The sequence below is a fragment of the Loxodonta africana genome, chromosome 7 (genome assembly GCF_030014295.1).
Source record: "Loxodonta africana isolate mLoxAfr1 chromosome 7, mLoxAfr1.hap2, whole genome shotgun sequence".
In the NCBI taxonomy this organism is placed as follows: Eukaryota; Metazoa; Chordata; class Mammalia; order Proboscidea; family Elephantidae; genus Loxodonta; species Loxodonta africana.
In genome coordinates, this window is record NC_087348.1 from 122030284 (window position 1) to 122058133 (window position 27850).

At 39.9% G+C, this 27850-nt stretch overlaps 1 long non-coding RNA gene across 1 annotated transcript in view; it reads right to left on the reverse strand.

The window, feature by feature from the left end:
- Window positions 1-2912: 2912 nt before the first annotated feature.
- LOC135231758 (uncharacterized) overlaps window positions 2913-27850 on the reverse strand; it is a 37813-nt gene continuing 12875 nt past the window's right edge. The window contains exon 3 of the long non-coding RNA XR_010322510.1: window positions 2913-3131. This is a non-coding gene — a long non-coding RNA (uncharacterized LOC135231758). The remainder of the gene's footprint in view (window positions 3132-27850) is intronic.

Here is a 27850-nt window from a genome sequence, read left to right on the forward strand (position 1 = left end):
CAGTGACATTGGTTACATTTTTCACAACATGTCAACGTTCTCTTTAATTGTGTTCTGCTTGTTCTGTTTCCAATACTCTAGTTTCCCTGACCCCTTATCTTCTAACTTTTGCTTGAGAGTAGTTGTTGACCTTTTAGTCTCAGTTAGATGGTTTTCTTAATGGAACATCATATTCATGGATAATGTTCTTTATTTTGTATACCAAATCCGTTACTGCACTAAAAGTTGACCTCAAGTGATAGTTTCAGATTCAGGTTTAAAGAGCGTCTCAGGATGATAGTCTTAGGGAGTCATCTAGTCTCAACTGATCCAGTAAGTCTGGACTTTTTTAAGAATTTGAGTTCTGTTCCACGTTTTCCTGCTGTTCTATGAGGGCCCATCTGTTGTGGCCCTGATCAGATCGATCTGTAGTGGTAGCTGGGCACCATCTAGTTCTTCTGGTCTCAGGGTAGATGAGGCCACGGCTTATGTAGGCTATTAACCCTGTAGACTAATCTCTTCTCTGAGACTTTGGTTTCCTTCTTTCTCTTTTGCTCCTAACGAGTAGAGACCAATAGCTGTATCTTAGAAGACTGTTTGCATGCTTTTAAGACCCTAGACACTACTGAACTCGCTGTAATGCAGGACATGAACTTTGTGATGTCAGTTGACTGAGTTGTCCCATGAGACTAAGGTCCTAAGCCTTCAAACCCAGAAAACCATTCTCACAGGGTGGGTATGTCTGAGAAGTATCTGTAACTGTGTCCTCTATAAATATATATGCATGCACACACGTATCTATATGTACCCATATATTAGATACTTCTATATGTGCACATATATGTACTCACCTGTACCTACTTGTATACATACATGCCTTTACACCTCCATATGTGACCATACATTTGCTTTTTGGTTATTGTTGATGTTGTCACCAGATTATATATGTCATATTCTTAAGCACAAACATCTTTTCTTTTGTGCAGTTCTTAGTGGCATCGTTTACTTTGGGTAAACTTTTAAGTATGTGTGGAACTTGGGTATGTGAATCTGCCTTTTTCAGCTATGAATTTTATGAAGATCAAGTAATTTTTATATAAATTTAATGTATGAATTGAGATGGACTGTCTGTGTAAAGTACACACGTTTAGAAAATGTAGTATAAATATGCAAAATATTTATATTGATTACATGTTGATATGATAATATTTTGGATATACTGAACTAAATAAAATGTATTATTATGACAGTCAATTTCTTTTTTTTTTTTTACTTTGTTTTATATGGCTACTGAAAAATGTAAAATTACATACATGGCTCACATGATATTTCCATTGGAAAGCACTAGTCTAAGGTTCTTGGCAAGAAGAGCCTTGAATTTTCTAAAACTCACCTTTGTTTTTTGTAGCACATGGTTATGTGCAGCTACCTCAGAAGGCCAGAGGCAAAGTGGACAATTTTAAACTTTTCCAGTTCTACTGGATTATCAACTCAGGAGTGGGAGGCAATATTGTGCTGGTAAATGTTTAACGACCAGATCTCTGGGGGGCAAAAAGCCCTGTTTTGTAGCACTATCCAGTTTCTGTGATGTAAATACTCCCATCGTGGTCCATTACAAGCTACCAATGTTACAGCATTGAACAACAGTTGGGAAGAAATACTGCTAATTGGCTCTTGTTAGCTGGTAATAACCAGCTTCAATATGTGACTAGTCAGGACTATTTGTTGCTCTTCATTGTTTCTGCAGGTTCTTGTACAATGCCCAACAATGAGTAATTGCATTTTAAATATCTGTTGAATGAGTCGATGAATGACTTTCTGCTGGCTCAAAATTTCCTGTTGTTTCCATTTTTTCTAATCCTTGCTCTAACCTTTCTGAAATGTACACTCCTAAAGTTTACAGTAGATGTATGACCACAATGAGCATTCTCTTCCTTGGCCACTGTAATGGATGCTGTGTTACCCTGTCCAGATTTTACACATATATATGGAGGAGCTCTGGTGGTGCAGTGGTTAAAGCATTCAGTTGATAGTTCAAGCCCACCAGACGCTCCTCGGGAGAAAGATGTGGCAGCCTGCTTCCTTAAAGATTACAGCTTTGAAAACCCTATGGGGCAGTTCTACTCCAGTCTATAGGGTCACTAAGAGAATCAACTTGATGGTAATGGGATATGTATATATATATATATATATATATATATATATATATATATATATATATATATATATGATTTCACAGTATAACAGCTGTAGAGCTAACATACTTTTAAGTTGGAATTGCATTATTAACATTTTCACCATCACTTTTTAAAGTGTTGATAATCAATAAATAAAACAATAAATCAAGCCTTAATTTGTAGCATTTGCTAATTTCCGTGGAGTAAGTACTCCCAGCATGGCCAGTTTCAACATGATGTCCCTAAACATAGAGTTGGGAAAAGATACTCGGTTAAAAAACCATACCAAACCCATTGCCATCAAGTAGACTCCGACTCATAACGACCCTATAGGACAGAATAGAACCGTCCTGTAGGGTTTCCAAGGAGCACCTGGTGGATTCAAACTGCTAATCTTTTGGTTAGCAGCTGTAGCTCTTAACCACTACACCACCAGGGTTTCCAGTTATTCAGTAGCACCCTATTATATAGTATTTCCACCACATGGATACAATGGACAAAAATAATTTCAACAGCACAGATAATAGTAAAATGTAGTAAAATAATTAGGTATTAATAAGTTTTAAGTGTTTGTTACCTTTACTTTCAAATTAATGTAATAAATCGTAAGTTCATATAATTTAATTTTTAATAATGGCAGTATTTAACAAGTAGCTCACAAAATTCCTAAAAATTAAATAATTGGCTCTCACAAGCCCATTATGAATGATGCTGTTTTAGTCATCCAGTGCTGCTATAACAGAAATACCACAAATGGATGGCTTTAACAAAGGGAAATTTATTCTCTCACAGTCTAGGTGGCTAGAGGTCTGAATTCAGGGTGCCAGCTCCAGGTAGAGGCTTTCTCTCTTGGCTCTGGTCAAGGAAGTTCTCAACACAGGGAACCCAGGTCCAAAGGATATGCTGTTCTCCTGGCTCTTGTTTCTTGGCGGTATAAGGTTCCCTTGTCTCTCTGCTCGCTTCTCTCTTTTATATCTGAAAAGAGATTGATTTAAGACACAACCTAATCTTGTAGATTGAGTCCTGCCTCATTATAACTGCCGCTAAAACCACCTCATTAGCATCATAGAGGCAGGATTTACAACACACAGGAAAATTATATCAGATGACAAAATGATGGGTAATCACACAATACTGAAAATCATGGACTAGCCAAGTTGACACACATTTTTGGGGGACACAATTCATGACAATTGGTGTTATGCTGGGAGTGTTGGCTGCTGTGACTCCCCGCTGAGTCTCTCCCAAGGAATTGTTCTTAGATGAAAGGAGCTACCTCGTACATGGTTATCTTGCTAGCATCTGTATCCAGTGACTGGTTGCTATGGGAGCACAAGGCCCATCCCTTCAGTTTGGGACATTTTTGAAGTGCCATTCCAGCTTCAGAGTTTCCTGTGGAACTTGCCAAAACCTCTGTTGAAACTGCATTATGGTTCAATTTGAAACTCTGCTCAGTCCTGCTTCCTTCCTCCCTGACGGGTCTTGTTTCTGAGAAACATAATCCCCATAACCCACCGGCACACAATCTCCATCCTGGGGCCTGCGTCCTAGAGAATGCAATCTCGAAGTCATAAAAGAAAATCTCGGACAACCTTGCTCCTTTCTCTCAGGGTTCCTGTTACTTTTTACTTCATCAACAAGTTCTTCTGTGTTGGTTACAGTGAGGGTCAGGTCTTACCACTTTGCCTTCTAAGAGTTATAATTTATCAATGAGGTAAGTCAAGAAGTTATCTTTGAGAATGTTCCTAATAGAATTATCATTGTGGATGCAGTTAGTAGAATGGTTTTGGAATCAGATTTCTGAACAGTTGCAACACCCATAACTAATATGCCTTAGCACTTTTGCTTTCCTTCTTGGAATGCTATAATTTTCATTATGAATCATTGTAGTAAATACGTATTTATTGGAATGACTAACCTCAGGGGCATTCAGAATTTTTTTTACACAACAGAACAACAGGAACATTTGTCCAAAGTTGAGCACTCCTAATCATATCAGTTGAGATATGATTATTTTCAAATTTTCCAATGGACAGAACCTGACACCTTGAGTATTTTCAGTTTCTGAGTCAATCTACTGTACTTTTAATTTGTAAAAACTAATGCTTTCTATTTTAGAAGAAAATGTTTCTCAATCTGTTCAATAAGCAAATTTATTTACTTTTCCCTTTCATAGTCATATTATTCCTGAATTCTCAAGTATAAAACCAGGATAACACAGTCAGGACTCCAGCATACACACGCGGTCACCATGAGGCAGAGCTGACTCAGCAGGCTTAACCTTACTGAGCTGTTTCTGTGTGTCAGGCGCTTTTCTAAGTACCTTACAAATATTAAAAAAAAAAAAAAATTTAACACTTTCTAGAGATTTGTACTACTATCCCAATTTTACAGCTGAGGTACACACTGGTGCGTGACGGGTAACCACCACTGGGTTTTTTTTTTTTTTTTAATTGTACTTTTGATGAAGGTTTACAGAGTAAATTAGACTCCTCATTAAACAATTAATACACATATTGTTTTGTGATGTTGGTTAACAACCCCATGACATGTCAATGCTTTCCTCCTCTCAACCTTGGGTTCCCCATTACCAGCTTTCTTGTCCCCTCCTGTCTTCTAGTCCCTGCCCCTGAGCTGGTGTACCCATTTAGTCTTGTTTTGTTTTATGGGCCTGTCTAATCTTTGGCTGAAGGGGGTGAACCTCAGGAGTGACTTCAGTACTGAGTTAAAAGGGTGTCCGGCAAAAGAAAGATTAAATTAGTTCAAAGAAGTAATGGACTACATCTACCATGGCCTCCACCAGACTGAGTCCAGTACAACTAGTTGGTGGCCAGCTACCACCACTGACTGCTCTGTCAGGGATCACAATAGAGGGGTCCCAGACAGAGCTGGCGAAAAATGTAGAACAAAATTCTAATTCAAAAAGAAAGACGAGACTTGCTGGCTTGACAGAGACTGAAGAAACCCTGAGAGTATGGCCCCCGGGCACCATTTTAGCTCAGTAATGAGGTCACTCCTGAGGTTTGCCCTTCAGCCAAAGATTGAACAGGCCTATGGAACAAAACAGGACTACAGGGGCACACCAGCCCTGGGGCAGAGGCTATAAGACAGAAGGGAACAAGAAAGTTGGTAACAGGGAACCCAGGGTTGAGAAGGGAGAGTGTTGACATGTCGTGGGATTGTTAACCAATGTCATAGAATAATGTGTGTACTAAATGCTTGATGAGAAACTAGTACAATTAAAAAAAAAAAAAAAAGGGGGTATCTTGGGACCACACTCAGGGTTTCTCTAGTCTTTGTCAAGGCACCACTGTTTTAGGTCCCTAGAAGCAGAAGCTAGGAGAGGGGGTTCCGAGCACATTACCCATTTTTTTTTCTTATTGTTCACAGCATTTAGTATTTAATTAAAAAGAAAGAAAGAGAAGCACGTGTTCAGTAGACAAGCTGGTGTTGTAGTTGGGGAGTGGAAGAAATAAACACATCTAAACATTGGCCCTGGTGGCACAGTGGTTAAGAGATCAGCTGCTAACCAAAAGGTTGACAGTTCAAATCCACCAGCTGCTCCTTAGAAACACTTGTGGGACAGTTCTACTTTGTCCTATAGGGTCACTATGAGTCAGAATCGTCTTGATGGCAATGGGCTTTTTTTTTAAACATTGGCTCAGTTCAGTGAATTCCTAAACCAACAGTAAATTACTTTGTTAAAAGTTTCCTTACAAGAAAATAAGCAAGAGATTCACATTGGACTGAAATACAATCCACAAGGACAAATGTGGCCTTAAAAAAATTTTTTTTATCGTGCTTTAGGTGAAAGTTTACAGCACAAATTAGTATGTCACTCAAAAATTTAAGTACGAATTGTTTTCTGACATTGGTTGTAGTCCCTGCAATGTGTCAGCAGTCTACCCCTTTCCACCCCCGGCTCCCCATGTCCAGTTTTCCTGTCCCATCTTGCCTTTGCGTCTTGCCTTTGGGCAAATGTCTGATTCCATATACTTGACTGAACTAACAAGCACATTCCTCATGTGTGTTACCATTTGTTTTATAAGCCTTTTTTACCTTTGGCTGAAAAGTGGGCTTCAGGAGTGGCGTCACTTCTGAGTCAGCAGGGTATCTGGGAGCCATAGTCTCAGGGGTTCCTTCAGTCTTTGTTAGACCAGTAAGTCTTGTCTTTTTTTGTGAATTTGAATTTTGTTCTACATTTTTCTCCTGCTCTTCCTGGAGCCCTCTACTGTGATCTCTGTCAGAGTAGAAGGTGGTGGTAGCTGGGCACCACCTAGTTCGTCTGGGCTCAAACTGGTAGAGGCTGTGGTTCATGTGATCCTTTAGTCCTTTGGGCTAATATTTTCCTTGTGTCTTTGGTTTTCACATGATCTATTGAGGAAGTGCTACTCTTCAGGAAAATCTATAGCAAAAGGTATACAGCAAGGTAGGGCAGGGGGAATGTACTGAGTAAGGAAAAGGTCTAGCCTTAGCCTGATCCACAGGGGAGGATTGCTGGCAGCAGTTGGTGGTGGTGGTCCCAGGCTCACATTGGCCAAGAGGAAGCCTCTGGAGTAGGTCACAGATGTCAGCTGTCAGTAGCTCTCATGTATCTGCTGCAGTCAGAGTGCTAGGAAGAGTCAGAGCTGGGATTCAAGGCCAAGATATCAGGCTCCAGAGTTTTACCACCACCACTACAGGGCCTGCTATAAGCTCTGCTACTGCTGCCCACAAACACCTCAAGCCTATCCACAAGGAAGCCCTGACCTGCCAACCCAAGAACAACCTCCAATTTACCACAGACATTAGAGCTTTTAGTTTGGAGAACATTTTATGCTTATTGAATTCAGAGGTCAAAACAACTCGAGTATACCAACAACTGAAGAATGCACAGGACTGGGCAACATTATGTTCTGTTGTACATGGGATGGCTGTGAGCTGGAGCCATCTGACTCCACGGAAATTAACAACCAGCCACCACAATGACATGACCAATTCAAAAGGAACGCTCTTGCCTTGACTGCCCCCAATTCAGAAAGGCCTGTTCAATGCACATGTTGTGCTTGTCCAGGACTGAAACTGGGGTGCAAAACTCTGATGATGTCTCCTCAAATTTCCCACCCTGGGTACCACTCTTGCATCACCCCAGTCCTGGCTTTGATCCTACCCTCTTTGTTCAGGTGGGTAGGATCAGATGAGAGTCGGCTTGGCCCTAAGAATCCTGGTATCACCCTTATGTTCCTCTTCCTATATCTTATTGGTGAGTAGAATGGTAGAATAAGGGATATAGGCATTTGGAATTGATCACTTAATCTTCTAAAGATTCTGGGTCTTATGTACATGCCTAAGAAATATTTTCTATAGAAAAACAGGCATGGGGTCAGCAACGGAAGGCTGGAAGGCTCTGAGAATGGGGAAAAAGTCAACCTTAGAGTTGACTCATATATGCAAACTGCTGTTTGGAGATCATCTCTCTCCTGCAACCTCTTTCAGGTCTTTTGCTCTAAATAAGCTCCCCCTGGTCTGAAAGTACCATTTCTAGCCAGCATGGGGAACAGTCAGTTCCAGCAGTTCTCACTTTCGGATAAATGATGTCTTCAGTTGATTTGGCTCCTATAAGAATTGGTCAAGTCCCAGCCTTTTCATTCAAAAAGTTATAAACTCTTTCATGAGATTGGTTGCATTGTGTCAGCACTCTCTTTCACTTTCCACATTGGGTTTCCCGGTTAGATTTGTCCAGTTTTCCTGTCCCTTCCCACCTTCTCATCTTTGTTTTTGGGCAGGCGTTGCCCATTCGATCTTGTATACTTGATTGATCTAAGAAGCATATTCCTCACATGTGTTATTTTTTGTTCTATTGTTGTTGTTATGTGCCATCGAGTCGATTCCGACTCATAGCGACCCTACGTACAACAGAACGAAACACTGCCCAGTCCTGCGCCGTCCTTAAAATCATTGTTATGCTTGAGCTCATTATTGCAGCCACTGTGTCAATCCACCTCGCTAAGGGTCTTCCTCTTTTCTACTGACCCTGTACTCTGCCAAGCATGATGTCCTTCTCCAGGGACTGATCCCTCCTGACAACATGTCCAAAGTATGTAAGGCGCAGTCTCGCCATCCTTGCCTCTAAGAAGCATTCTGGCTGCACTTCTACGAAGACGGATTTGTTCATTCTTTTGGCAGTCCATGTTATATTCAATGTTCTTCGCCAACACCACAATTCAAAGGCGTCAACTCTTCTTCGGTCTTCCTTATTCATTGTCCAGCTTTCACATGCATATGATGTGATTGAAAATATCATGGCTTGGGTCAGGTTCACCTTAGTCTTCAGGTGACATCTTTGCTCTTCAACACTTTGAAGAGGTCCTTTGCAGCAGATTTACCCAATGCAATGCGTCTTTTGATTTCTTGACTGCTGCTTCCGTGGCTGTTGATTGTGAATCCAAGTAAAATGGAATCCTTGAGAACTTCAATCGTTTCTCCGCTTATCATGATATTGCTTATTGGTCCAGTTGTGAAGATTTTTGTTTTCTTTATGTTGAGGTGTAATCCATACTGAAAGCTGTGGTCTTTGATCTTCATTAGTAAGTGCTTCAAGTCCTCTTCACTTTCAGCAACCAAGGTTGTGTCATCTGCATAGCGCACGTTGTTAATGAGTCTTCCTCCAATCCTGATGCCCCATTCTTCTTCATATAGTCCAGCTTCTCGTATTATTTGTTCAGCATACAGATTAAATAGGTATGGTGAAAGAATACAACCCTGATGCACACCTTTCCTGACTTTAAACCAATCAGTATACCCATTGCTCTGTCCGAACAACTGCCTCTTGATCCATGTAAAGGTTCCTCATGAGCACAGTTAAGTGTTCTAGAATTCCCATTCTTAGCAGTGTTATCCATAGTTTGTTATGATCCTCGCAGTTGAACGGCTTTGCATAGTCAATAAAACACAGGTAAACATCCTTCTGGTATTCTCTGCTTTCAGCCAGGATCCATCTGACATCAGCAATGATATCCCTGGTTCCACGTCCTCTTCTGAAACCAGCCTGAATTTCTGGCAGTTCCCTGTCGATATGCTGCTGCAGCCTTTTTTGAAAGATCTTCAGCAAAATTTTGCTTGCATGTGATATTGATGATATTGTTCTCTAATTTCCACATTCGGTTGGATCACCTTTCTTGGGAATAGGCATAAATATGGATCTCTTCCAGCCAGTTGGCCAGGAAGCTGTCTTCCATATTTCTTGGCATAGACGAGTGAGCACCTCCAGCACTGCACCTGTTTGTTGAAACATCTCAATTGATATTCCATCAATTCCTGGAGCCTTGTTTTTCACCAATGCCTTCAGAGCAACTTGGACTTCTTCCTTCAGCACCATCGGTGGCTGATCATATGCCACCTCTTGAAATGGTTGAATATCGACTAATTCTTTTTGGTATAATGACTCTGTGTATTCCTTCCATCTTCTTTTGATGCTTCCTGCATCATTTAATGTTTTCCCCATGGAATCCTTCACTATTGCAACTCGAGGCTTGAATTTTTTCTTCAGTTCTTTCAGCTTGAGAAACGCCGAGGGCATTTTTGCCTTTTGGTTTTCCAGCTCCAGCTCTTTGCACATGTCATTATAATACTTTGTCTTCTCGAGAGGCCCTTTGAAATCTTCTGTCCAGTTCTTTTACTTCATCAATTCTTCCTTTTGCTTTAGCTGCTCGGCACTCAAGAGCAAGTTTCAGAGTCTCCTCTGATCCACCTTGGTCTTTTCTTTCTTTCCTGTCTTTTTAGTGACCTCTTGCTTTCTTCATGGATGATGTCCTTGATTTCATTCCACAACTCGTCTGGTCTTCGGTCGCTAGTGTTCAATGCGTCAAATCTGTTCTTGAGATGGTCTCTAAATTCAGGTGGGATATACTCATGGTCATATTTTGGCTCTTGTGGACTTGCTCTGATTTTCTTCAGTTTCAGCTTGAACTTGCATATGAGCAATTGATGGTCTGATTTGCAGTCGGCCCCTGGCCTTGTTCTGACTGATGATATTGAGCTTTTCCATCATCTCTTTCCACAGATGTAGTCAATTTGATTTCTGTGTGTTCCATTTGGCGAGGTCCAAGTTTATAGTCGCCGCTTATGTTGGTGAAAGAAGGTATTTGCAATGAAGAAGTCGTTGGTCTTGCAAAATTCTATCATTCGATCTCCGGCATTCTTTCTATCACCAAGGCCATATTTTGCAACTACTGATCCTTCTTTTTTGTTTCCAACTTTCGCATTCCAATTGCCAGTAATTATCAATGCATCTCGATTGCATGTTGATCAATTTCAGACTGCAGCAGCTGATAAAAATCTTCTGTATCTTCATCTTTGGCCCTAGTGGTTGGTGCGTAAATTTGAATAATTAGTCGCATTAACTGGTCTTCCTTGTAGGCGTATGGATATTATCCTAACACTGATAGCGTTGTGCTTCAGGATAGATCTTGAAACATTCTTTTTGACGATGAATGCAACACCATTCCTCTTTGGGTTGTCATTCCCAGCATAGTAGATTATATGATTGTCCAATTCAGAATGGTCAATACCAGTCCATTTCAGCTCACTAATGCCTAGGATATCGATGTTTATACATTCCATTTCATTTTTGACAGTTTCCAATTTTCCTAGATTCATACTTCATACATTCCAGGTTCTGATTATTAATGGATGTTTGCAGCTGTTTCATTTTGAGTCGTGCCACATCAGCAAATGAAGATCTTGAAAGCTTGACTCCATCCATGTCATTAAGGTCGACTCTACTTTGAGGAGGCAGCTCTTCCCCAGTCATCTTTTGAGTGCCTTCCAGCCTGGGGGGCTCATCTTCCAGCACTATATCAGACAATGTTCTGCTGCTATTCATAAGGTTTTCACTGGCTAATGCTTTTCAGAAGTAGACTGCCAGGTCCTTCTTCCTAGTCAGTCTTAGTCTGGAAACTCAGCTGAAACCTGTCCTCCACGGGTGATGATATCTGATTACCTGTGGCATAGCTTCCAGCATCACAGCAACACACAAGCCCCCACAGTACGACAAACTGACAGACATGTGGGGGTTTTGTTTTATAGGCCTGTCTAATCTTTGGCTGAGAGGTGGACTTTGGGAGTGGCTTCAGTTCTGAGTTGGCAGGGTGTCCAGGGGCCATAGTCCTGAGGAATTCCTCCAGTCTCTGTCAGACCAGTAAGTCTGGTCTTTTTTTGTGAATTTGAATTTTATTCTACATTTTTCTCCCGCTCTGTCCAGGACCCTTTATTGTGATCTCTGTCAGAGTGGTAGGTGGTGTTAGCCAGGCATTATCTAGTTCTTCGGGTCTCGGGGTAGTGTAGGCTGTGGTTCATGTGCTCCATTAGGCTTCTGGAGATCGCTCTTGAGTCTTTATTTTTTTCACCCTCTTTTGCTCCTTTTTTTTTCGCTCCAGACTAAAAGAGACCAATAGCTGTATCTTAGATGGCTGCTAGCAAGCTTTCAAGAGCTGAGACGCTACTCACTAAAGTATAACGTAGAACATTTTCTTTAAGAACTATGTTGTGCCAATTGATGTAGATGTCCCCTGAATCTATGGTCCTTTGCATTCGAGTCTGGGAACTTCATCGCATGAGGTGTCTGTGGCACTTGTGTGCTCTATTGTCTTTATTAATATATGAGGAGCACCTATAGTCATGTATTTAGAAATTTTCACAACAGAACCTGTATCTGCCAGTGGGTGTGTTCTCTTGACCCCTCCCTCACCTCTTGGCATATCTATCTATCTGTGTATCCTTCTGTAGATTATTATTTGTTGATACTGTAGGAGGATTGTCTGCTATAGTAGTTGCCATAAAACTTGTTGCTATTCAGTCAATTTTGGCTCATAGCGACCCTATGGAACAAAGTAGAATGGATTTTCAAGGAGTAGCTGGTGAATTCGAACTCTTAACCTTTTGGTTAGCAGCTGAGGTCCTAACCATTGCCACCAGGGATCCAGTAGTTTATTCCTGCTTTCTTCTCAGTGTCCTCTCTTGCTTAGTCATGTTGTGCTGACTTTTCCCATATTGCGTATTGCCTTCCCCTTCACCAATATTAACACACGTCTAAACCCTGGTGGCGTAGCAGTTAAGTGCTACGCCTGCTAACCAAGAGGTTGGCAGTTTGAATCTACCAGGCGCTCCTTGGAAACTCTATGGGGCAGTTCTACTCTGTCCTATTCAGTCACTATTAGTCAGAATTGACTCGACGGCAGTGGATTTGGTTTGGTTTGGTGCCATCTCTTTGGTCATTTCCCCTCCCTCCCCCTCCCATCTCTGGTGACCGTACAGCTGTTTTTTTTTTTTTTTTTTTTTTTTTTTACTGTGTGTAAACTTTTTGTTGTTACTTTATAAAAGCGGTTTTATACAATATTTGTCTTTTTGCAATTGACTTGTCTCACTGAGCATAATGCCCTCCAGATTCATATGTTGTGAGATGTTTTGCAGATTCGTCATTATTCTTTATCATTGCGTAGTATTCTATCGTGTGTTTGCACCACAGTTTGTTAATCCAGTCATCTGTAGATGGGCACTTAGGTTGCTTCCACCTTTTTCTATTGTGAATAAGGGTGCAATGAACATGGACGTGCATATGTCTATTTGTGTCACAGCTCTTACTTCTTTGGGTATATACCTAAGAATGGGATTGCTGGATCATATAGTATTTCTATTTCTAGCTTTTTGAGAAAGCACCATACCATTTTCCATAGTGGCTGTAGCATTTTGCATTCCCACCAGCAGTGTAAATAGTTCGAATCTCCCCACATCCTTGCCAACATTTGTTATTTTCTGTTTTTTTGATTAGTGCCAGTAATGTTGGGGTGAGATGGTATCTCATTGTAGTTTTGATTTACATCTCTCTAATTGCTGATAATCGTGAGCATTTCTTCGTATGTTTGTTAGCAGCCAGAATGTCTTACTTGGTGAAGTGTCTGCTCATATCCTTTGCCCATTTTTAATTGGATTATTTTCCTTTTTTTCTTGAGGTTTTGAAGTTTTCTAGAAATATTAGAGATTAGACCCTTGTCAGATATTTCGTAGTCAAAATTTTTTTCCCACTCTGTAGGTTCTCTTTTTACTCTTTTGGAGAGGTCTTTTGTTGATCATAAGTGTTTAATTTTTAGAAGGTCCCATTTATCTAGTTCATCTTCTTTTGTGTGTGTATTTTTAGTTATATTTGGCATCCTATTTATGTCATATATTAGGGCCCCTAGCATTGTCCCTAATTTTTCCTCCATGATCTTTATAGTTTTAGGTTTTATATTTAGGTCTTTAATTCATTTTTAATTAGTTTTTGTGTATGGTGTGAAGTATGGATCCTGTTTCATTTTTCTACAGATATATATCCTATTTTACCAGCACCATTTGTTGAAGACACCATCTCTTCCCCATTCAATAAACTTTGGTCTTTTGTCAAAGATCAGCTCTCCATAGGTGGATTTATGTCTGGGTTCTCAGTTCCATTCCATTGGTCTACGTGTCTGTGGTTTTACCAGTATCAGGGCGTTTTGACAACTGTGGTTGTATAGTAGTTTCTGAGATCAGGTAGTATTAGGCCTCCTACTTTGTTCTTCTTTTTTAAGTATAGTTTTATTTACTTGGGGCCTTTGTCCCTTCCATATAAAGGTAGTGATTAGTTTTTCCATAATGCTGTTGGGATTTGGATTGGGATTGCATTATATCTATATACCTCTTTGGACAGTATTGACGTTTTCACAATGTTAAGTCTTCCTATCCAAGAGCATGGTATGTTTTTCCATTTGCGTATGTTTCTTGCAATAGTGTTTAGTAGTTTTCTTTGTATAAGTCTCTTACATCCCTGGTTAGATTTATTCCTAAGTATTTATCTTTTTGTGGGTAAATTATTATTTTTTTTGCTTCGATTTTTTTTAAATTGAACTTTAGATGAAGGTTTACAGAACAAACTAGTTTCTCATCAAACAGTTAGTATAAACATTGTTGTATGACATCGGTTAACAACTCCACGACATGTCAACATTCTCCCTTCTCAACCCTGGGTTCCTATTACCAGCTTTCTTGTCCCCTCCTACTTTTTAGTCCCTGACCCAGGGCTGGTGTGTCCCTTAATCTTGTCATGTTCCATGGGCCTGTTCAATCTTTGGCTGAAGGGTGAACCCCAGGACTGACCTCATTACTGAGCTGAAAGGGTGTCCAGGGCCATACTTGTGGGTAAATTATTGATCTTGAATTAGTTCTCTTTTCTACCAAATCTAAGTATTATATTCTATTGATGCTCAACGTTCTCTTGGTATCTCAGTTTTCCTACTGCTATCTCTTCCCTTATTGTCCCCTTCTCCACCCTCAACCAGTCTTATAATTATTTCTGTAATATTTCCTTACACTTTCTGTCTTACATGAATATTTCTAGAAAAATTGATATAATATTTCTATCATTACTCACTTTTGAAGACCTATTTTGATCATCCTCCCAAAATGCAATATTTAAATTTGACCTTTTAAAATCCCAGTGTGAGTGGCCTTTATAGCAGAAAATCTGTCATAAGAGAGATTTCGTGGACTACAGAATTCTGAGGAGATATTGGAGTTCTCACTCAGCCAGAGTCAGGGGTAAATACTTTGGGTACACAGTTGAGATTTTTCAAAATACACATGTTAGGAGTAAAGAACTATGCCTTAGAAACAGGGCAAAGTTTAAATATACCTGCCCCATTAAAGCCTAAAACTGAGCTTCAAACACATTAAGGTGATCTACTAGTAACTTGCCTGCTTGCCAGAATAAATAATCAATACTGTTTAGGGAGAAAAAACATAATCTGGAATTTCTACGTCATTCACAATGTCAAGCATATAAAAAATGATCTACCAAATGAGCAAAGAAGCAGGAAAATAGGACCTACAATAGTCCTCCCTCATCTGCAGGGCATACGTTCCAAGACCGCTGTGGATGCTTGAAACTGCAGATAGTACCAAACCCTATACATACTACGTTTTGTCCTGTATTTACGTATCTATGATAAAGTTTAATTTATAAATTATGTACAGTAAGAGATTAACAATAATAATAATAAAACAGAACAATTACAACAATATACTCCAACAAAAGTTATGTGAATGTGGTCCTCAGGCGGGATGGAGCAGGACGGAGTGAGATTTCAACATGCTACTCATTTAACATTTTCCCGCCGTGGTTGACCCCATGGGTGACTGAAACTTTGGAAAGTGAAACTGCATATGGGGGTGGGGGGGGCATACTGTATATGCAGAGAGAAAAACATCAATACAGCAGTCCCAGGATTACAAATGTCCGATTTATGTATAACCCATAGTTAGGAATCAACCCCTGTAAACCCTATTATATTAAAAATTCATGGTACCTGCAATGGTTCATGATAACAAACAGGTGCTACTTTGCAACAAGCATCTAAACATGATTATTATAATCGTATTATTATGTTAAAGATATTTTAGTGTATCTGGAAGTGTTTTTTTAATGTTTTTAATGCATAGAAAGGCACACTATATACTAGAACAAACATTTGACTAACGGATGTTACCTAATTGTTCCAACTTACATATAAATTCGAATTAAAGACAGATTTAGGAATGGAACTCGTTCATAATTTGGAGACTGCCTGTAATGCAGACATAAAAATGACTCAGATGTTGAAATTAGCAGATAAGAATTTTCAATATGTTAAAGGGTTTTTTTTTTTTTTTTTTAAAGGGTTTGGTGAAACATACAAGCTGGGGAATTTTGAAAAGATCCCCCATTTTACCAGGAAACTTTAAAAAATGGAAACTCGAGAACTGAAAAATAAACTTAAAATGAAAAATTCACGGAAGTGATTAACAATAGACTGGAAATAGCACAGTAAGGATCAGTTAACACAAAGGCGAGTCAATAGCAATTATCCAAGCTGAAACACAAAGCAAAAAAAAAAAATTTAACAGAGCAGCGAAATCTTATGGGCTAATAATCAAATGGTCTAACGTGTACTTGAAGTAAAAAAAAATAGTGAAGAAAAAGTGGGCAGAAGAAATATTGGACAAAATGAAATATATCAAGTTACAGATACAAGAATCTCAGTACAACCTAAGTAGAATAAATGCAAGAAGACCAATTTGCAGACATCATAGTCAACTGCTGAAAACCAAAGATAAAGAAGAAATATTAAAAAGCAGCCAAATGAAAGTGATAATAAGAATGATAGCCAAATGAAAGTGATAATAAGAATGATAGCTAAGCTTTCATTAGAAACAGTGGAAGCCAGAAAACAATGATAGAGCATATTTAAAGGTAAAAGACTATCAACACAGAATTCTGTATCTAGAGAAAAATTTTCCAAAAACATAAATGAAATAAACACATTTTTGGACAGAAAAAATGGAGAGAATTTGTCAATCGAAGATCCACACTACTAGAAATACTAAAGGAAGTACTCAGGCTAAGCAAAAATAATCCCAGACACATCACCAGGTCTGCAAGAAGGAATGGTATGATAGGCAACCTTGAAGATGGCCCCCAGTGATCCCCACTACCTGATTTTCATGCCCTTGTGTAACCGCCTCTCCCTGAGAGTTGAGATATCAGATGTGTCTTTTGCAGTATTTTTTGTTATTGTACTTTAGCTGAAAGTTTACAGCTCAAGTCAATCTCTCATACAAAAATTTATACACGAGGCGGAGCCAAGATGGCAGAATAGACAGATGCTTCAGGCGAGCCCTCTTTACAACAAAGACCAAAAAAAAACAAGTGAAATGAGTATATTTGTGACAAGCTGGGGGCCCTAAGCTTCAAGGGCAAGCTTAGAAAATGAACTGAGGGGCAGGGGAAGGAAGAGACCCTTCAGAAGTGGAGGAGTTACCACACCTGAATCACGGGGAGCCCTCAGGCACCATTCCCAGAGTGGTGGCTGTGGCGGCGGGCTGGTACTAGCATTGGGCCACAGTTTCCTCAGGGAGAAGCAGCCAGCCACACAGCTACTCACACCTCTCGAACCTGAGAAGAACAGTACTCTTGGCAAAAGCTAAGTGTTTGTGTATATTTTACCGCACCCCCCCCATCCCCGAGCCGGCTTCAGCAGCTGGATTCCCCGGGCCTGGGCACTGTTGAGCACCTAGAGTCATCCTCCTGGCCTTGGGGAAGGAAAAAATTTGCAACTGGGAGGAAAAGATAATTTGCTAGCTCCACTAACTGGGGGAGCTCAGGACAAAAGCAGCTCCTGTCCATGCATAAACCATCCGTGGACTCTGAACAACTTTCCCTTCTGCATGGACCTGTGTGGGCCTATTTCAGGACAATAGGCCCTTGTTGGCAGACTCCAGCCATTTCAGCTGCGCGGTGGAGAGGTGGGTGTTTGATGTTTGACATTGCTTTGCCTATTAAATAAGGTCCTCACCTACCCACATCAGGGACCTAAGGACTGGTAGCTCCACTTAGGTGACCCAGCCACCCGTGACAGGGGTCCAAAGATAACTGGTACCTCCCAGTCCTTACAACCAAAAACTTTGGGTGCCTATGGTCCCTCTGCAGAACCCACCCACCTGCATGCTCTAGGGAACAGGGACGTGCTTTCCTCAGACATACTTGGGGGTCAGTTCTCAGCCCCCTGCCTTGTTCAGAGTGTGACCTCCTGCTGCAATCAGATGCTGGTATATACACCAATCACCCCTGCCCCTCTAAGACTGTAGGACAAAGCCTGTACCACACACTTGTTGATCAGCTACCTGGAAACCTGAGCTGAATTCACACAAGAAAAGTGAATGGACTCCTAGACTGATATACCTGATAACAGCTCTAGCCATCTGGGGACAGGACGTCAGAGCTCCAAAGGTGAAAATAATCAAGCTAGCTCACTCAAGCAACCCATAGGGGTATACCAAAACAAAACAAAGCAAGACGCTATGACACAGTAAGCAAGCATGAACTAATGCAAAAATTTATAGATGGCTCAGAGACAACAGTCAATATCAAGTCACACAAAGAAACAGACCATGATCACCTCAACAGGCTCTCAAAACAAAGAATCCAAGGATCTTCTAGATGAAAGTGCATTCCTGGAATTACCAGAGGCAGAATACAAAAGTTTAATATACAGAACCCTTCAAGACATCAGGAAGGAAACGAGGCAATACCCAGAACAACCCAAGAAACACACAGATAAAGCAATTGAAGAAATTAGAAAGATTATTCAGGAACATAATGAAAAGTTTAATAAGCTGGAAAAATCCATAGACAGCAATCAGAAATTCAGAAGATTAACAATAAAATTACAGAAATAGACAACTCAATAGAAAGTCAGAGGAGCAGAATTGAGCAAGTAGAAGCCAGAATTTCTGAACTTGAAGATAAATCACTTAGCACTAATATATTTCAAAAAATATCAGATAAAAGAATTTTAAAAAATGAAGAAACCTTAAGAATCATGTGGGACTCTATCAAGAGGAATAGCCTACGAGTGATTGGAGTACCAGAACAGGGAGGGATTACAGAAAATACAGAGAGAATTGTTGAAGATTTGTTGGCAGAAAACTTCCCTGATATCGTGAAAGATGAGAAGATATCTATCCAAGATGCTCATCGAACTCCACATAAGGTAGATGTTAAAAGAAAGTTACCAAGACATATTATAATCAAACTTGCCAAAAGGAAAGATAAAGAGAGAATTATAAGAGCAGCAAGGGATAAACGAAAAGTCACCTGCAAAGGAGAGCCAATAAGAATAAGCTTGGACTACTCGGCAGAAACCATGCAGGCAAGAAGGCAATGGGATGACATATTTAAAAAATTGAAGGAAAAAAATTGCCTGCCAAGATTCCTATACCCATCAAAACTGTCTCTTAAATATGAAGGAGAAATTAAGACATTTCCAGATAAACAGAAGTTTAGGGATTTTGTAAAAACCAAACCAAAACTACAAGAAATACTAAAGGGAGCTGTTTGGTTAGAAAATCAATAATATCAGGTATCAACCCAAGACTAGAACACTGGGCAAAGCAACCAGAAGTCAACACAGACAGGGAAATCTGAATAAACAAAGCAAGATTATAAAAAAAAAAAAAAAAAAAAGCTCAAAACAGGGTAACAATGATGTTATTATATAAAAGAAGACAACATTAAAATAATAAAGAGGGACTAAGAAATGTAAGCATACACTTTCCATATGGAGAGGAAAATACGGCGATACAAACAAATAAAACCTAAGTTTAAATTTAGAAAAATAGGGGTAAATAATAAGGTAACCACAAAGGAGACAAACTATCCTACTCATCAAAATAAAATACAAGAAAAAAATAGAGACTCAGCAGAAAGGACAATATATAAAGATAATCTACTCAGCACATAAAATTAAGTGGGAAACAGAAACTGTCAACAACACACAAAAAAAGACATCAAAATGATAGCACTAAATTCATACCTATCCATAATTACCCTGAATGTAAAAGGACTGAATGCACCAATAAAGAGACAGAGAGTGGCAGAATGGATTAAAAAACTAGATCCGTCTATATGCTGCCTACAAGAGACACACCTTAGACTTAGAGACACAAGCAAACTAAAATTCAAAAGATGGAAAAAAATATATCAAGCAAACAAACAAAAAAGAGCAGGAGTGGCAATGTTAATTCCTGACAAAATAGACTTTAAAGTTAAATCCATCAAAAAGGATAAGGAAGAGAGAGATGCTGATGAAGAGTGAGCCAATTAAATTAGGTGGACACTGGAGAGTGTGTTGGCAACTCTTGACTGGAGGGGGGATGGGAAGATAGAGAGAGAGGGAAGATGGCAAAATTGGCACGAAACGAGAGACTGAAAGGGCTGACTCAATGGGGGAGAGCAAGTGGGAGAAGGGAGTATGACGTATGTAAACCTACATGTGACAGACTGATTGGAATGGTAAATGTTCACTTGAAGCTTAATAAAAATTAAAAAAAAAAAAAGGATAAGGAAGGACACTGTATAATGATTAAAGGGACAATACACCAAGAAGATATAACCATATTAAATATTTATACACCCAATGACAGGGCTGCCAGATACATAAAACAAGCTCTATCAGCACTGAAAATAAGAAAGACAGCTCCACAATAATAGTAGCAGACTTCAACACACCACTTTCGGTGAAGGACAGGATATCCAGAAAGAAGCTCAATAAAGACATGGAAGATCTGAATGCCACAATCAACCAACTTGACCTCATAGACATATACAGAACACTCCACCCAACAGCAACCAAGTATACTTTCTTTTCTAGTGCACATGGAACATTCTCTAGAATAGACCACATATTAGGTCATAAAGCAAGCCTTAGCAGAATCCAAAACATTGAAACACTACAAAGTATCTTCTCTGACCATAAGGCTGTAAAAATGGAAATCAATAACAGGAAAAGCAGAGAAAAGAAATCAAACACTTGGAAACTGAACAACACCCTGCTTAAAAAAGACTGGAGGGGCGGGGCCAAGATGGCAGACTAGGTAGACGCTACCTCGGATGCCTCTTGCAACAAAGACTCGGAAAAAAAGGGGAATTGATCACATACGTAACAACCTACGAACCCTGAACAACAAACACAGATTTAGAGGTGGAAAACGAACAAATACAGGGAAGCAGCGACTGTTTTCTGAGCCTGGAGCAAGCGTCCCAGTCAGGTAACCTTGGCGCCCGGTTTAGGTCAGGGCCCAGGGGAGCTGACGGCAAAACAAGGGGCGCAGCCCTACTCCCCTGAACTCACCCCGGGAGGGGGCCCAGCCAGTCCGTGCAGGTGGCGTGGCGACGCAGCCGGTGGGAGAACTCCCCGGGAGGCAGTGACTGGTCTTGGAGCTGGGAGAGCAGCGTTCCAGCTGGGGAATCTTGCTACCGGGCTTTTGACTGGGCGCTGTCACGGCGCAAGCACGGGGAGCAACTCCATTCCCCTGAACTAACCCCGGGAGGGGGCCCAGCCGGTCTGCAGAGGCGGCGTGGCGACGCGGCTGGTGGGACGAGAAGTCCCCGGGAGGCAGTGACTGATTTTGAAGTCGGGAGAGCACCGTCCCAGCAGGTGAACCTTGACCCTGGGCGTTGGACTGGCAGTGGAGGATCTGACCGCGGCTTCAGTGGGCCAGATCCCCGGGGGCAATCTCCACACAGCCAGCACACATAGGCGACACGCCCCTCGGGAATCTCAGATAAAATAGTCATTCCAAGCAAGACAAGCAACTCTGGCTATATTCCGAGGTACTACCCTCCTATCTCTCTGATCCCTCCCCCATCCTCCCCAGGCAGCTTCATTAACATTGGAATTTCCTGAGCCAGAGGGAGAACGGCTCCGGCTCTGCGGCGGCTTTGCTTCCCCCCCCTTTTTTTTTTTTTTTGGTCTTTTCCTAACCCACTCTTCCGGCCTGAGAGAAGGAACCACAAAAAACCCAGGGACCAAAAATCCATCCCTAATTGGACTAAAAACACAGAACCAGCTACAGCCAAGCATATATGATCCAAATCTCAGACTTTCATCCTTTCAGGGAACAAGGTGGTGGTTATAATCCAAAGGCAGTTCTGATAGGGATCTGACTGCATTTTTTTTAGTGGATTTTCTGGAAAAACTAGTTTCCCAGTGATGGCTCGGAGACAGCAGTCCATATCAAACCACATAAAGAAGCAGACCATGACAGCTTCTCCAACCCCCCAAACAAAAGAATCAAAATCTTTCCCAAATGAAGATACAATCCTGGAATTATCAGATACAGAATATAAAAAACTAATTTACAGAATGCTTCAAGACATCAGAAACGAAATAAGGCAAACTGCAGAAAAAGCCAAGGAACACACTGATAAAACAGTTGAAGAACTCAAAAAGATTATTCAAGAACATAGTGGAAAAATTAATAAGTTGCAAGAATCCATAGAGAGACAGCGTGTAGAAATCCAAAAGATTAACAATAAAATTACAGAATTAGACAACGCAACAGGAAGTCAGAGGAGCAGACTTGAGCAATTAGAATGCAGACTGGGGAATCTGGAGGACCCGGGAATTAACACCAACATAGCTGAAAAAAAATCAGATAAAAGAATTAAAAAAAATGAAGAAACCCTAAGAATCATGTGGGACTCTATCAAGAAGGATAACTTGCATGTGATTGGAGTCCTAGAACAGGGAGGGAGGACAGAAAACACAGAGAAAATAATTGAAGATCTCCTGACAGAAAACTTCCCTGACATCATGAAAGACGAAAGGATATCTATCCAAGATGCTCATCGAACCCCATTTAAGATTGATCCAAAAAGAAAAACACCAAGACATATTATCATCAAACTTGCCAAAACCAAAGATAAAGAGAAAATTTTAAAAGCAGCCAGGGAGAAAAAAAAGGTTTCCTTCAAGGGAGAATCAATAAGAATAAGTTCAAACTACTCAGCAAAACCATGCAGGCAAGAAGGGAATGGGATGACATATACAGAACACTGAAGGAGAAAAACTGCCAGCCAAGGATCATATATCCAGCAAAACTCTCTCTGAAATATGAAGGAGAAATTAAAATATTTACAGATAAACACAAGTTTAGAGAATTTGCAAAAACCAAACCCAAGCTACAAGAAATACTAAAGGATATTGTTTGGTCAGAAAACCAATAATATCAGATACCAGCACAACACAAGGTCACAAAACAGAACATCCTGATATCAACTCAAATAGGGAAATCACAAAAACAAATTAACATTATTTAAAAAAAAAATGCTCATAACAGGGAATCACAGAAGTCAATATGTAAAAGATCACAATAATCAAAAAGAGGGACTAAATACAGGTGGAATAGAACTGCCATATGGAGAGTAATACAAGGCAATATAGAACAATACAAGTTAGGTTTTTACTTAGAAAAATAGGGGTAAATAATAAGGTAACCACAAAGAGGTATAACAACTCCATAACTCAAGATAAAAGCCAAGAAAAACGTAACAACTCAACAAACATAAAGTCAAATGCTACGAAAATGAGGCTCTCACAATTTACTAAGAAAAACATCTCACCACAAAAAAGTATGTGGAAAAATGAAATTGTCAACAACACACATAAAAAGGCATCAAAATGACAACACTAAACACTCATTTATCTATAATTACGCTGAATGTAAATGGACTAAATGCACCAATAAAGAGACGGAGAGTCTCGGACTGGATAAAGAAACACGATCCGTCTATGTGCTGCCTACAAGAGACACACCTTAGACTTAGAGACACAAACAAACTAAAACTCAAAGGATGGAAAAAAATATATCAAGCAAACAATAAGCAAAAAAGAAGAGGAGTAGCAATATTAATTTCTGACAAAATAGACTTTAGACTTAAATCCACCACAAAGGATAAAGAAGGACACTACATAATGATAAAAGGGACAATTGATCAGGAAGACATAACCATATTAAATATTTATGCACCCAATGACAGGGCTGCAAGATACATAAATCAAATTTTAACAGAACTGAAAAGTGAGATAGACACCTCCACAATTATAGTAGGAGACTTCAACACACCACTTTTGGAGAAGGACAGGACATCCAGTAAGAAGCTCAATAGAGACACAGAAGACCTAATTACAACAATCAACCAACTTGACCTCATTGACTTATACAGAACTCTCCACCCAACTGCTGCAAAGTATACTTTTTCTTCTAGCGCACATGGAACATTCTCTAGAATAGGCCACATATTAGGTCATAAAACAAACCTTTGCAGAATCCAAAACATCGAAATATTACAAAGCATCTTCTCAGACCACAAGGCAATGAAACTAGAAATCAATAACAGAAAAACTAGGGAAAAGAAATCAAATACTTGGAAAATGAAAAATACCCTCCTGAGAAAAGACTGGGTTATAGAAGACATCAAGGAGGGAATAAGGAAATTCATAGAATGCAACGAGAATGAAAATACTTCCTATCAAAACCTCTGGGACACAGCAAAAGCAGTGCTCAGAGGCCAATTTATATCGATAAATGCACACATACAAAAAGAAGAAAGAGCCAAAATCAGAGAACTGTCTCTACAACGTGAACAAATAGAAAGTGAGCAACAAAAGAATCCATCAGGCACCAGAAGAAAACAAATAATAAAAATTAGAGCTGAACTAAATGAGTTAGAGAACAGAAAAACAATTGAAAGAATTTACAAAGCCAAAAGCTGGTTCTTTGAAAAAATTAACAAAATTGATAAACCATTGGCTAGACTGACTAAAGAAATACAGGAAAGGAAACAAATAACCCGAATAAGAAACGAGGAGGGCCACATCAGAACAGACCCAACTGAAATTAAAAGAATCATATCAGATTATTACGAAAAATTGTACTCTAACAAATTTGCAAACCTAGAAGAAATGGATGAATTTCTGGAAAAACACTACCTACCTAAACTAACACATTCAGAAGTAGAACAACTAAATAGACCCATAACAAAAAAAGAGATTGAAACGGTAATCAAAAAACTCCCAACAAAAAAAGCCCTGGCCCGGACGGCTTCACTGCAGAGTTCTGCCAAACTTTCAGAGAAGAGTTAACACCATTATTACTAAAGGTATTTCAAAGCATAGAAAATGATGGAATACTACCCAACTCATTCTATGAAGCCGCCATCTCCCTGATACCAAAAAAAGGTAAAGACATGACAAAAAAAGAAAATTACATGCCTATATCCCTCATGAACATAGATGCAAAAATCCTCAACAAAATTCTAGCCAATAGAATTCAACAACACATCAAAAAAATAATTCACCATGATCAAGTGGGATTTATACCAGGTATGCAAGGCTGGTTTAATATCAGAAAAACCATTAATGTAATCCATCACATAAATAAAACAAAAGACAAAAACCACATGATCTTATCAATTGATGCAGAAAAGGCATTTGACAAAGTCCAACACCCATTTATGATAAAAACTCTTACCAAAATAGGAGTTGAAGGAAAATTCCTCAACATAATGAAGAGCATCTATGCAAAGCCAACAGCCAATATCACTCTAAATGGAGAGAACCTGAAAGCATTTCCCTTGAGAACGGGAACCAGACAAGGATGCTCTTTATCACCACTCTTATTCAACATCGTGCTGGAAGTCCTAGCCAGGGCAATTAGGCTAGACAAAGAAATAAAAGGTATCCGGATTGGCAAGGAGGAAGTAAAGTTATCACTATTTGCAGATGACATGATCTTATACACAGAAAACCCTAAGGAATCCTCCAGAAAACTACTGAAACTAATAGAAGAGTTTGGCAGTCTCAGGTTATAAAATAAACAGACAAAAATCACTTGGATTCCTCTACATCAACAAAAAGAACACCGAAGAGGAAATAACCAAATCAATACCATTCACAGTAGTCCCCAAGAAGATAAAATACTTAGGAATAAATCTTACCAAGGATGTAAAAGACCTATACAAAGAAAACTACAAAGCTCTACTACAAGAAATTCAAAAGGACATACTTAAGTGGAAAAACATACCTTGCTCATGGATAGGAAGACTTAACATAGTAAAAATGTCTATTCTACCAAAAGCCATCTATATATACAATGCACTTCCGATCCAAATTCCAATGTCATTTTTTAAGGTGATAGAGAAACAAATCACCAATTTCATATGGAAGGGAAAGAAGCCTCGGATAAGTAAAGCATTACTGAAAAAGAAGAAGAAAGTGGGAGGCCTCACTCTACCTGATTTCAGAACCTATTATACAGCCACAGTAGTCAAAACAGCCTGGTACTGGTACAACAACAGGCACATAGACCAGTGGAACAGAATTGAGAACCCAGATATAAATCCATCCACGTATGAGCAGCTGATATTTGACTAAGGCCCAGTGTCAGTTAATTGGGGAAAAGATAGTCTTTTTAACAAATGGTGCTGGCACACCTGGATATCCATTTGCAAAAAAATGAAACAGGACCCATACCTCACACCATGCACAAAAACTAACTCCAAGTGGATCAAAGACCTAAACATAAAGACTAAAACGATAAAGATCATGGAAGAAAAAATAGGGACAACCCTAGGAGCCCTAATACAAGGCATAAACAGAATACAAAACATTACCAAAAATGATGAAGAGAAACCCGATAACTGGGAGCTCCTAAAAATCAAACACCTATGCTCATCTAAAGACTTCACCAAAAGAGTAAAAAGACCACCTACAGACTGGGAAAGAATTTTCAGTTATGAAATCTCCGACCAGCGCCTGATCTCTAAAATCTACATGATTCTGTCAGAACTCAACCACAAAAAGACAAACAACCCAATCAAGAAGTGGGCAAAGGATATGAACACACACTTCACTAAAGAAGATATTCAGGCAGCTAACGGATACATGAGAAAATGCTCTCGGTCATTAGCCATTAGAGAAATGCCGATTAAAACTACGATGAGATTCCATCTCACTCCAACAAGGCTGGCATTAATCCAAAAAACACAAAATAATAAATGTTGGAGAGACTGCAGAGAGATTGGAACTCTCATACACTGCTGGTGGGAATGTAAAATGGTACAAGCACTTTGGAAATCTATCTGGCGTTATCCTAAACAGTTAGAAATAGAACTACCATACAACCCAGAAATCCCACTCCTCGGAATATACCCTAGAGAAACGAGAGCCTTCACACAAACAGATATATGCACACCCATGTTTATTGCAGCTCTGTTTACAATAGCAAAAAGCTGGAAGCAACCAAGGTGTCCATCAACGAATGAATGGGTAAATAAATTGTGGTATATTCACACAATGGAATACTACGCATCGATAAAGAACAGTGACGAATCTGTCAAACATTTCATAACATGGAGGAACCTGGAAGGCATTATGCTGAGCGAAATCAGTCAGAGGCAAAAGGACAAATATTGTATAAGACCACTATTATAAGATCTTGAGAAATAGTATAAACTGAGAAGAACACATACTTTTGTGGTTACGAGGAGGGGGAGGGAGCGAGGGAGGGAGAGGGTTTTTTACTGATTAATTAGCAGATAAGAACTGCTTTAGGTGAAGGGAAGGACAACACTCAATACATGGAAGGTCAGCTCAACTGGACTGGACTGGACCAAAAGCAAAGAAGTTTCCAGGATAAACTGAATACTTCAAAGGTCAGCGGAGCAAGGGCGGGGGTTTGGGAACCATGGTTTAAGGGGACTTCTAAGTCAATTGGCAAAATAATTCTATTATGAAAACATTCTGCATCCCACTTTGAAATGTGGCGTCTGGGGTCTTAATTGCTAACAAGCGGCCATCTAAGATGCATCAATTGGTCTCAACCCACCTGGAGCAAAGGAGAATGAAGAACACCAAGGTCACACGACAACTAAGAGCCCAAGAGACAGAAAGGGCCACATGAACCAGAGACCTACATTATCCTGAGACCAGAAGAACTAGTTGGTGCCCGGCCACAATCGATGACTGCCCTGACAGGGAGCACAGCAGAGGACCCCTGAGGGAGCAGGAGATCAGTGGGATGCAGACCCCAAATTCTCATAAAAAGACCATACTTAATGGTCTGGCTGTGAGTAGAGGAATCCTGGCGGTCATGGTCCCCAGACCTTCTGTTGGCACAGGATGGGAACCATTCCCGAAGACAACTCATCAGACATGGAAGGGACTGGACAGTGGGTGGGAGAGAGATGCTGATGAAGAGTGAGCTAATTATATCAGGTGGACACTTGAGACTGTGTTGGCATCTCCTGTCTGGAGGGGGGATGG